The following is a 10751-nucleotide window of genomic DNA, read 5'->3' on the forward strand; positions in this document are numbered from 1 at the left end:
AGAAAGCTGTAAAGGATGTGCAGGGTCAGCGCAGTGTCAGGGGGGACTCTGGGTTTCTCTACATGGTAAAGCCCAGAGAGATGTGTGAATAAGTGAGATGTTACAGACTGATGAAATTCCCAGAGAGCCCACGATGGATAATGTGATCCCACCACAGTGATGCAGAAAACAGATGGAGAGGGCTGCCTTCAAATTTCTCTTTCACCCTTGTCTTTTACACATCCACGAACACACACACACAACTGTAGCTCATACCCAAACCTTCTGAGAGACACAGTGTACACATATATACACTCATCGCACACACCTGTCAAAGACATGAGATATATGGCTCTCTGAGGGGAAATCCATTGAGTCTATCTTGTAAAATATTGTGATTTTTCTCACTCTCGTATATATTTCTTCACCCGGACAGTTTTCCCTGTCTCATAAAAAGTTTAAAATAAATGTCCTTATGCTCGCTGCTTAGGACAAACATGTCTGTCTTCTACTTAGAGCAACACAGGACTTTTCATAGGGTTGCACTCTAAATTTACAACATCTGTTTTCAAGTAAATTATGTAAATTGTGGTGTCAGATCTAAGGCCTAACAATTAGGCTTTGGTATTTTGTCCCACTGACCAACCAATAAACCCTGACTGGCTCAAACAGGGGATGTTTCTTCTGTTATCTGAAAGTGCCTTTTAATAGCACTGGGCGACAGGCGTCCCTCAGGCCCCTGCTGACAGAGTCAACACAACACACTGCTGCTTTGCAGGTCATAAACACTCTGTTGACAGTGCTTGGAAGCTTATTATCCTCACAGCAAAGGACAACATGCTGAATGTACCAACTCCAAACAGTCCCAGCCTGCAGATTTAGAGCTCAAAACCTTTGTAAGACAGTCACGTGCCATTTCCCTACCTTTTCAACCTCGGTCAGGCTCGGGAAACTTGATTGCATAAAGTGTAAACTACAGTGGCTGTATGCTCATTAAAAAGTAATCGGAAATTGGCTAAATGTGTTGTAATCTATTGGTATTTGGAATAAACGCTGATGTGAGCCAGGAAACAAGCCACATATCAGTTAAATGTGGGCCAGAGGTCAGAGCTGCTTTGTGTGCTTAATGTTTCTGCTGCTTCTGCGCTCAGTGAGCAGCTATCTGGAGCTGCTGTGGCTCAACAGCGTGGAGCTGGCAGCTCCGTACAGACAAGTGAGTGTATACCCCAGGGGGCCAGAGACAGCCGAACCCTCAGTGCATGAGAAGTGTCTGTGCTGTCAGCTTTGGTTCCCAGCGTGGCCTCTCCTCCTTGGTTGCCCCACCCGCCCCCATCGAGGCCCTCCATGGCCCTTTGTGTGTGGACCGTGCTCCCTGTGGACTAGCCGCTCACTGGCCTTTCACATGCGACTGTGTCCAATCACCCCGTTTCCCCCCCCTCAACATCAGGAGTCTCTGTCTCCATCTCCAACCAGTGGCTGACCCTGAGAGAGAGAGGCTGTCATTAGTGAGCTGAATACCTGCCTGAAGGAAAATTAATCATTTGTGGAAAAAAGATGAGGGGAAAAAAAAAAAGAAAAGCGGATAGCTCTAGCTAATAACATTGACTTCAAAAAGGTTTATAAGGTTCAACACATTATGGTTATTATTGGTTAATAAATTGTGTATAACTACTTCAAATCGCTATATAAGCAAATAAAGAAACAAGCTTTTGGCTGTAATAAACCCTAATGTGCTTTTGTGATAAACCCTTCTTCTGCCAATTACATTTATTTAATGTTTAAAAGTGATCCAGCTAAAAAAGGTTCTGATGGTCTGTAGTCATCAGGATCTGGTTATGTTTAAGTCACTTTCATACATGTACTGCACCCCTGAAATCTTCTAGACATTGCCTGAAGGAGCTGCACATGAGATCACTTGGACCAGATATTACACAGACTTGTGAACGGAGCAGATAATTGTGCTGAGACTTTACAGCGAGCACATGTGTGCTGATGTGCATCATATCCTACATCCTGAATGCTCTATGTGGGCAAAACACCTTGCCTATCTAGCAGTATTTCCAATAAGTGAGAATGTATCAGACACAGATAATGTTTTGTTGTATGCTACGTGTGTGAAAGGGCAGATTTAGGCAATTTCTGGAGAAATTTGTCATGATTTTAAAGGTAATTTGTGAAAATGACTTATGCTGGGCAAAAATAATTCCTTAACCAAAATAAGTACCTTGTAATGCCAAAATAAGCAATTTAAAGTCTGTTGGAATGTTTTTTAAATAAAGGTTAGGACTGTCCAACTCTTCTGAGCAAAAACAGAGGTGTGGCCTCTGTCCTTCATCAGACATCTTCACCACCTCCTCCATGTTGTTTTCCCTCGCTCGCTGTGTCAGAGATTTGCTGGTTTGTTGGCTTTGGCCGTGGCCATCTAAAGCCCTGACTGGGTTGACCCAGCCTTGGGTGGACTGGCTCACACCTTCCATTAGAGTCAGCTGTCAGATGGTGAGCTGCACCTGCTGTCTAAAGCAGGGTGGGCCCGCCGCCGCTGCCTCCACCGCCCAGCCAACGCTGGAACACATAATTACTACCTCAAAGATGATTATGCTGTTTACTCATGCCCATACGCACAGCAGATGACTGTTTCACACTCACAGCTCGCTCTCCCCTGCCTCGCTGAGAAGGCGTCTCACCTAGTGATGAGGAAATTGTAGCAGCCAACCAACATTCAGACCATCCAACCAACAGGCCTGATGCCAAAGAATGACCCACAGCTATTAGCTGTTCAAACACCCTCCCTCCCTAATAACTTTGACTCAAGTCAATAGTTCCAGTGAGAGCTGGTTTAGTCTACAAGGAGCAGAGAAATCTGATGAAAGTAGTCCCTGAGACTGAAACACAAGATTAAGACAGACAGACAGAAATTAAATGAGCATTAAGCAGAAGCATGTTAAATATGTGTGGTTATAGCTTTACACTGTAGCTGTTCATTTTACTTTGACATACCAAACAAATACTTCTTACCTATAAATGTGTCTCCTCACCATCTAACACAGACGCAGACTCCTCTTTGTGCATAATTCAAACTGAATATTGGAGTTTCTGGAATTGTAAGTAGCATTACATGTGTAGTAGGTTTTCTTGTAGTAATTACCAAGCTGCAGGAGATCAGAGTTTATTGTGGACTATTGAATCCTCTCCCTGCTTTTCACTTTATTAAAAAAGGGGCCAACTTTTAGCCAACTTAGACCAGGCCAGTATTTCAAAATATCTGTGCTGTCATTTTGTAATTTTCATAAGTGACATAAAATCCATCAGTTTTTTTGAGAAGCATTGATTGTTTACAGTAAAAAGGTGATATCAGTGTGCATCATAAGGTGGTATTGAATAGTGGGATAATGTTGTGGTAACGTCCTGATAACGCTGTCCACGCGTGTGCGCAGACGAGGAAGGAGGAAGTTATTTTCTCGTTAGACTGTAAAACTTGTTAATGCACAGTCTATACAGGGCAACACCCCCCAAGCCCTCTGCTATTTCTCTCCCTCCCCTTTTCCAGGAGTCGTATTGAGCGTCGGGGCTGGGACATTCCTGGTTTGACGACCAGCTTCGCCGCTGCCATGATTTGCGGAGCAATTCGACACTGACTTCAAAGATGCGTGTGTGGAAGAGGCAGCGGTAGAGACGGAGACCGAGCACTGCAGAAAGTTACAATAAGACAGACACAGAGACAGAGAGAGAGCGCCAAGTCGGGACTTTTACTGAGAGAAACGGACTCCAGAGAAAACTCTCCACCACCGCCGTAACGCGAGTATCGACCAGGGGGGACTTGGCGCACCTTGGCCCCGACGCCTGCGCTGCTTTTACGGGTTTGAACTCTCTCTCTCCTCTTTTCAACCTCTCCGACTGCTTTCATGTTCCTCAAGCCATCTCGCACTTTGAGCCCGTTTCTAATGGAGGGCCCGGTACGGATTTGCCAACAGAAGAATGCGTTTTGCTGCTAATTCACCGGACGTCTCGCAGCTTTTGCTCTCCTGCAACAGAGGTAAGACGGGGGAGGCAGAGAGGGGAGTCCCGGGCTGGCTGCCTGACCGGCTGGCTGGCTGGGAGAAGACCTGGGGTAGGATTCAGTGTGGAAAGCTCGAGTTTTCAGGGAAAAACAAAAGAGATGCTAGGGTAAAATAGGCAGAGAGCTCCACGGTGCCGATTTGTTGTCTTGTTTTCTTAACTTTGAATTGTGGCGGAGAGACCAGCGGCACGGAGTGGCACTGTGTGTACGGAGTGACACTGTGTGTACGTTTCCATGAATTAAGGGCCCGCACTATAAACCAAGTCTGCTATGACTTTAAATAATTATTGCCCATAATTGTACTGAGTATTGAGTCTGCATTGCTTTGCGTGAAGTATAAGAATATGATGTTATGGTCCTAAAAATGCTTGAAATAATCTCTTTTAAATTCTAATGCTGAAATCAATTCATAAGACTCCTTTAAGCAATTCTTTTGCCTACAGCCATGGTTTGTATTTTGCTTGAACACGCACAGAAGCACTCAGATTAACGTTGCTATTCAGCAGTTCTTTTTATCCTTTATGTATCTGATTTGAAGCAAAAGAAAATCCAAAATATTTGTTTGGTAAACAGTTCTGGCAGCTCCTTGAAGGCAGCTACGCTCGAGTTAACATCCCACAGTTGAAATCAGATGGCCTGCAGGCTCCATTTCTTCTTTGAAAGATGAAAGAACATTTTTAGAAAAAAGGCAAACATGTCACTCCCCTGACACATTGGATTCACCTTGGTAAAAGCTGAAAATGGACTGTCCACAAGTCATACTTTTATTATAGAGAAGATCCACAGGAAAACTGCTCGAGCTGCCACATTTACCACTGTGCAGAAACATGGTGGCTTGGACTAATATTTGAAGTAGTGTGTTTTTTTCCCCTACAAAAACAGAGAGCCTTTATTGTTTCAGATGACTCCCCAGAGGGTGTCATAAACGTTGGTTTGGTAAATCCATGTTACCATTGCTCAGACACTTGGCAAGTGCACAAATCACTGTGCAAAGCATGCAAAAGCGACTTTACCTGCCTGGCAGACAGAAGGTGTCATTATTTACTCAACCAGGGGCATGCTTTTGACAGAGAGTAAAAACATTAGAGACAAAGAGAAATCTTTGAGTATACTGAAGAAAAAATATGCAGGTGTGCAAATATATGGTCATGAAACAGCCTTCACGTTGCTCAATTCTCCTCGGTTTCATGTTCCCTCTCACTCTTCTAATCTTACAAATAAAAAAAAAACAAAACAAAAAAGTAGAAATAAAGACGGCACTGCTTTGAGCTCAAGACTAGTTGTACAAGTGTGGGCATGAACTAATTTTATTCAGGCTATGCACTTCAGGAACTTAAAGATTTATGTTTTCACAGTCCTATGCTGATGTAACCCAGTTTTCTAAATCATTGTATTTATAAAACTTTCAGCTAAATGTTCATATAAAAATGTAGTATGCACCATAAATATTGTAAGTGATAATATGAGATTAAGACTGTTGCTCTGGGTGGAAACGTGGAAAGCGGCAGAGTAAAAGTGACGGTAACGTGGTGGCTGCTGATGCCAGATTCCTCAACTTCCTCTGTCTGCTGTTCATCCTTATCATCAGAGCTTCACAGCGACTATTGTTACATAGGGGTGACTCTCAGAAAGCTGAACACTTAAAAGTTATCAAGAACAAAGTCTTGAATCCCTCTCGAATGCATGACATCCAGTCAGTGGGACACACATGGCTGCACTCAGATAAAACACTTTCAAGTTCAAACAGTTGCTCACGCATTGTTACGTTGGTGGGGGACAAGAAGACACTTCCGATGGCTTTCAAATCCTTTCAGTGCTTCCCAATATTGGGTGAGCTTTTGACAAAGATTTGCTCTTTGTGTTCAGGGCGTTCATTTTGAAGGAGAAATCCTTCCTCGGGTTTGAGTCTGTTCCAAGAGTTTTTCTTTTTAAAAATAAACAAAAAACTAAGGTGTAACTTTTTCTGCAGCTGCTTTCCCTCATTGTAACCTAATTGGCTCTATGATCCTTGCATTGCTTTCTACTCAGTCAGTCCTCTTGGACCAACTACTCCTTTATTCAGAAAGCTCAATTGCCAAACGTATCTTTGTTTTATGGCAGCAGAAATATGTGTTTACAGTCTTTATTTGCTCTGTTATTTTTTTTTAAATACCGTCTATATGAGGCTCTCTTTCGTGTCCAAACTATATTGCTGTATGGTATAGTAAAAGTTCCTGATTTTAAACTTTCCAGAATGACTTTAATGTATTTAGTACAATTGACTGTGTTTATCTATAGTAGCTTTGTATTGGGAATGTGACTGAATTGGAGGACAGAGCCTCAGACCCTTTTTTGTGTGTGTGTGTTTGTTTTCCCTGCATGTATTTAGGGAAATTAATAAACCATTAGTGGCTCGGCGCTTATCAGACAGACCTGAACAAAGCACAACGATGCCATTAAGCGAGTTGGAATAATGTTTGAGCCATTAGGGTGCTCGTTAATGATAAACACATGTTGCTGTAGGAGAACTATGTTAAGTGGGCAATTTGGACATAAGCACGTGTAATGATACCAGCTCCGGCACTTATAATGGCTCTCTTGATTTTTCTGATGCAGTACTATATTCTCACAACCACTTACACACCAGCAATGACAAATGACTGCTGAATGTGGTTTTGTTAATGATTAAACCAAAAAGTAAAGTGAAATCTTGCAATTCCTGAGATTATAAAACATTTTTTAATACTCATATGATTAATTAATAAGTTGATTGACAATTAAAGTCATTAAAGAAAATGTTAAAAAAAATCGACTATCCTGAGATGCTTTTTTTTCTCTTACTTCAGACTCTGGGAAAGTCCAGTGGCCCTTCTCATCATTTTCTCATTTTTAAAGTAATTCTGCTGTTAAAACTAATTGTGAATAAGCAGTTTAGTTGTAGATTTGTAGATGAAGGTTTGTCTGAGGTGAGTGTGGAGGAAGAGGGAGACTCGAGTATATTTTGGCCATCTCCCACATTCTCCCCTTTTCTAAGCCGAACAGATTTGAGGCCTGTCAGTAAACCTCAGTTCTGGCTCTAAAGTGAATGGAAGTGAGTTTAAAACCTAAATCACAATGTGGCTTGCTTGTTTATTTGGTTTCGCGCTCTGATCTGTCGTATTATTGCACCATTGGATTCAACCTTTGGCTGAGAAGAATGTTATGAGAGTCATAAAGCAGGAGAAAATTTAGTTTTTGGAGCGGTCACGTTAGTTTTCATCTCCTTAACAATATTTCGACTGCTGGAATTAAGACTTATTCATTTTCTAAATCTCTGATTACTAATCCATTTCAGCTTCTTAGTAATAATAATGTAGAATTTATGAAACTGTTTTATGGTTGACGTTAAAACGTACAAGTAACTATTCCCAAACCAAAACCTGGCTTGTTTTAAACTCTTGACATATAGCCCTCTTTTACTCTCATTGCTCAGGGATTGAGTCATACTGCAGCATTTTTACCATTTTCTATTGCTGCCCTTTACTCTGAGAGCTTCAGCTCCCATTCGTCAAGGGTAGAGTCAGACCTCAGGCCCCATTAGATGGACAGAGGGGAGTTGTGGGCAGCATGCCAAAGAGCCCCCATGTTCAAGGAGCCAAGGGGGGTGCTGATTGACAACACCCAGCAGCCATGGGCAGGGGGTCGCTGGGAAAGATGGGCAGGTCAGAGTAAGAGTTTGAGCTCTTGTGACTGCTGGGTTGGTGAGAGCGCCCTGCAGCTGCGGTGCTAACAAAAAAGGCTTTACTTTCCAACTTCAGTTTCCCTCTGTAAACATATTCTATGGGCTGGCTGTGAGCGGAACTGGGTTGGAATTGAGGTAGCCATATTGGCAAAATCAGTAGCTGTAAGGTGTCGCTTGTGTTTATGTGAAGCAGACATAAGTAGCGCTTCTTATCTCCTATGAGCTCACACTGTCATTATTTTAACTACACTACACAGATTTCTCTCTGCGGGACCCCCACCTCCCCCACCCCTCCCTATTTCTTCTATTCCCCCGACTCTGACAGATGATCCAAACACAGCAGCACAGACTCGCCCAACTACGCAAACTTGTTTCTCCTGTAGGTTACAGTTGAGCTGCGTGCTTCCTCTGGTACAACTTTCCCGAAATGTCAAAGGTGAGCTGACTGTAACTCAATGTATACACCAGCTCTCAACAGATCACCATATTGAGTTTCTAAAAATTCAGAACCTTGAAGGACCTGAAACTGGATAACGACTTTAAGGAGATTTGAGAAATAAAATGAGAAACATCAGGGCGTAATTGTTAAGACAAACAAACAGTTTTTGGAGCAGCAGAAACAGATGTTCCAGCCAGCCGCTGAAATGCAGCGGAATGAGGCCGCACGAGCTGGAGATAGGCAGGGTGAAGAGGTCTGCTTGTTCTCTGAAAAATGTTTGCATACTGTTAATGTAATGGAAATACAGGCCTTAGCTAAATATATATGTGTTCATGCTTTCAATATGATAAGGGAATGTAAGCCAATACCACACACGTAGCGCTTTAAAGCACAAACGCAGCGTCCAGGCGGCCGCGTAGATTCTGAGAATACCCCAAGGGCAGGTTGTGCGACACAGTAGGATGCACTTTTTACCACAGGAAAATATAGTTGGGTTAACTTTCATCCATAGCTTGGGGATGTGGGGGTTATATGGAAAGAACAAAAGATGAAAATGGACTAGAATACTTTAATGATCTCGAGCCATGGTTTGAAGTACGTCGCTTTCTCTAGATGCCTTTATTTATGGGCTCATAATCATCTGAGGGAGTGCCTCTTGGCTTGTGCAGCTACAGTACATGTGTCTTTAGCATGATGCAGAGCACCACATGCATGACAGAGAACAAAATTTTCCCCGGGAAGGCCTAACGTGGCATTGCACGTGCAGATACCCGATGAAAGCCATCGTCCTGTGTTGTTAATCAGCCCCAGAGAAGATTTCAGGGAGTGAACTTATGAACTGGACTCCTCCTGCAGAGTATTTCAGAATATTTTTTTTCCCCTTTTCTTTCTGCATCCTCAGCGTCTTCCTGTTTGCAAGATTAATTTCTTTTCCCCTTCCTGTTAGCGACCCCACTAAATACGCCTGCATTAGTCCGTCACCTCGTCGCAGGCTCCAAGAGTTAGCCTTTTCTGCTTGAATCTGCGGAGCGACCGCAGCTTTCTATTTCAAATGTTGAACCAATAAGTCACATCTGACATGGGTTTTCTGCAAACCAGAATGTGTGTGCTGCTGAAAAGCCAGCGCAAAGATCAGCAAGACTATATTAAGGCAAAACTAGCGGCTGGCACTCCCCTGCAGCTGACAAACAGGCTTCTTGTTTGAAGGGCTGTTTTCCTCCCAGATCAGAGTGTGAGGCAGTGTGGGTACTGCTGCTGCCTGCCTCCGGGCTTGTGGTTGTGGGTGCCATTTTGGGCCTTCCCTACTCTGAGATGTGAGCCTTTAGGGAACATTGGAACCCCCTATTTATAAAAGATATTCAAAGTGAGTGGAGGAATGTAAGTCAGAGGGATAAAACATAGGGTTGGTCCAGCCTTTTACATTGTTCAGAGAATATTTTAAGATGGGAGCAGACATTCTGCATCCTGCGGAGTATAGTTCTGCCTTGAGATGGATAGATAAAACTCTGTTTTGACTGACTTTAACAAAGTAAAGTAAATCACTGTCACCGTTTCGCGGCGCTTTCACACAGTAGCAAACACACAAACCCAGACAAGAAAAAGCAGAGTTGCCGTAAGCCACAGTTTTTCTATTTCCGCTGTGTTTTGGTGTTGTCATTGAGGTTGCGTTTCTGTTGGCACCGCTGCAGCACTACATCATCTCCCAAAAGCTTTTCTCACCTCCAGTGCTGCAGCAGTAAGCGGCGGGGACCCTAAACATTTCGGAGAGCTTTTTACAGTTTGACCAGGAGCCAGAAGTGGAAACTCGGATGATGTGAGTGTTGATGTATCGCTACCGAGTTTGTTTTGCGATCATTTGATGGCTGCGCAGCAAAAGAGGAGCGTTACAAGGAGAGACGGATAAACATTTAGACAAACTAAATAAAGCATTTACACACCCTGTTTGGGACTGTATATTTATCTTTGGGTCTTTGAGCTTGTACGTGTAAAGGGGGGTGGGGTTGGTTTGTTTGGGTTTTTGCAAGAGATTTGTGGAATCTGTGAAGAAGACTAATTATATTTTAACCTTTTTGCATGTCTTTGTTTTTGTTGTGCCGGCGGCTGGGGAGTTTTTAGCAGATGAGGCTTTCCTCACCCCGTCCACACACACACACACTCCTCTCCAGCATGAATATATTGCCATTACTCTGTTATACTTACAAAGTGCATTTATCATTATGAAAAAATGAAAATGTCTGTGTGCACTTTCTTTCTCACGCCTCTCGAGTGACAAATGAAGAAGAGCTGCTGAGGCAGCCCAGTTCAGTTTTATTTCTGGCCGGTTTTAAATCCTGACTTTGTGAAACTGAGTTTCTTGTTAGTATCTATTTGGACACCATGTCATTTTGTTTTCGTTGCACATGTTTGAAATGACATTATTTAATGTATGTTTCAGTCTGAAAGTGCTTTTGGTTGGCAGCCAGGGACCTATCAGGAGGAGACTGAACAGGAATTGTTTGTCTGCGTCTTTGCCGCTTGTTGCTGTAGAGACACGGGCAGTGATGGAATCCAGGAGAGCTGGGGAGGGACGGGAGACT

The 10751-nt window shown here is 43.1% G+C and overlaps 1 protein-coding gene across 2 annotated transcripts in view; it reads left to right on the forward strand.

Moving 5' to 3' along the window:
• Positions 1–3489: 3489 nt before the first annotated feature.
• Positions 3490–10751, forward strand: part of cdon (cell adhesion associated, oncogene regulated) — a 32212-nt gene continuing 24950 nt past the window's right edge. Inside the window, exon 1 of one of the 2 annotated variants that reach the window (XM_084950749.1) lies at positions 3490–4012. The gene's annotated coding sequence lies outside the window, so the exon portion shown is untranslated. The remainder of the gene's footprint in view (positions 4013–10751) is intronic. The other variant, XM_084950753.1, reaches the window with a different exon arrangement.

This window comes from Perissodus microlepis, chromosome 14 (genome assembly GCF_051167445.1).
Source record: "Perissodus microlepis isolate ML-2025 ecotype Zambia chromosome 14, ASM5116744v1, whole genome shotgun sequence".
Classification (NCBI taxonomy): domain Eukaryota; kingdom Metazoa; phylum Chordata; class Actinopteri; order Cichliformes; family Cichlidae; genus Perissodus; species Perissodus microlepis.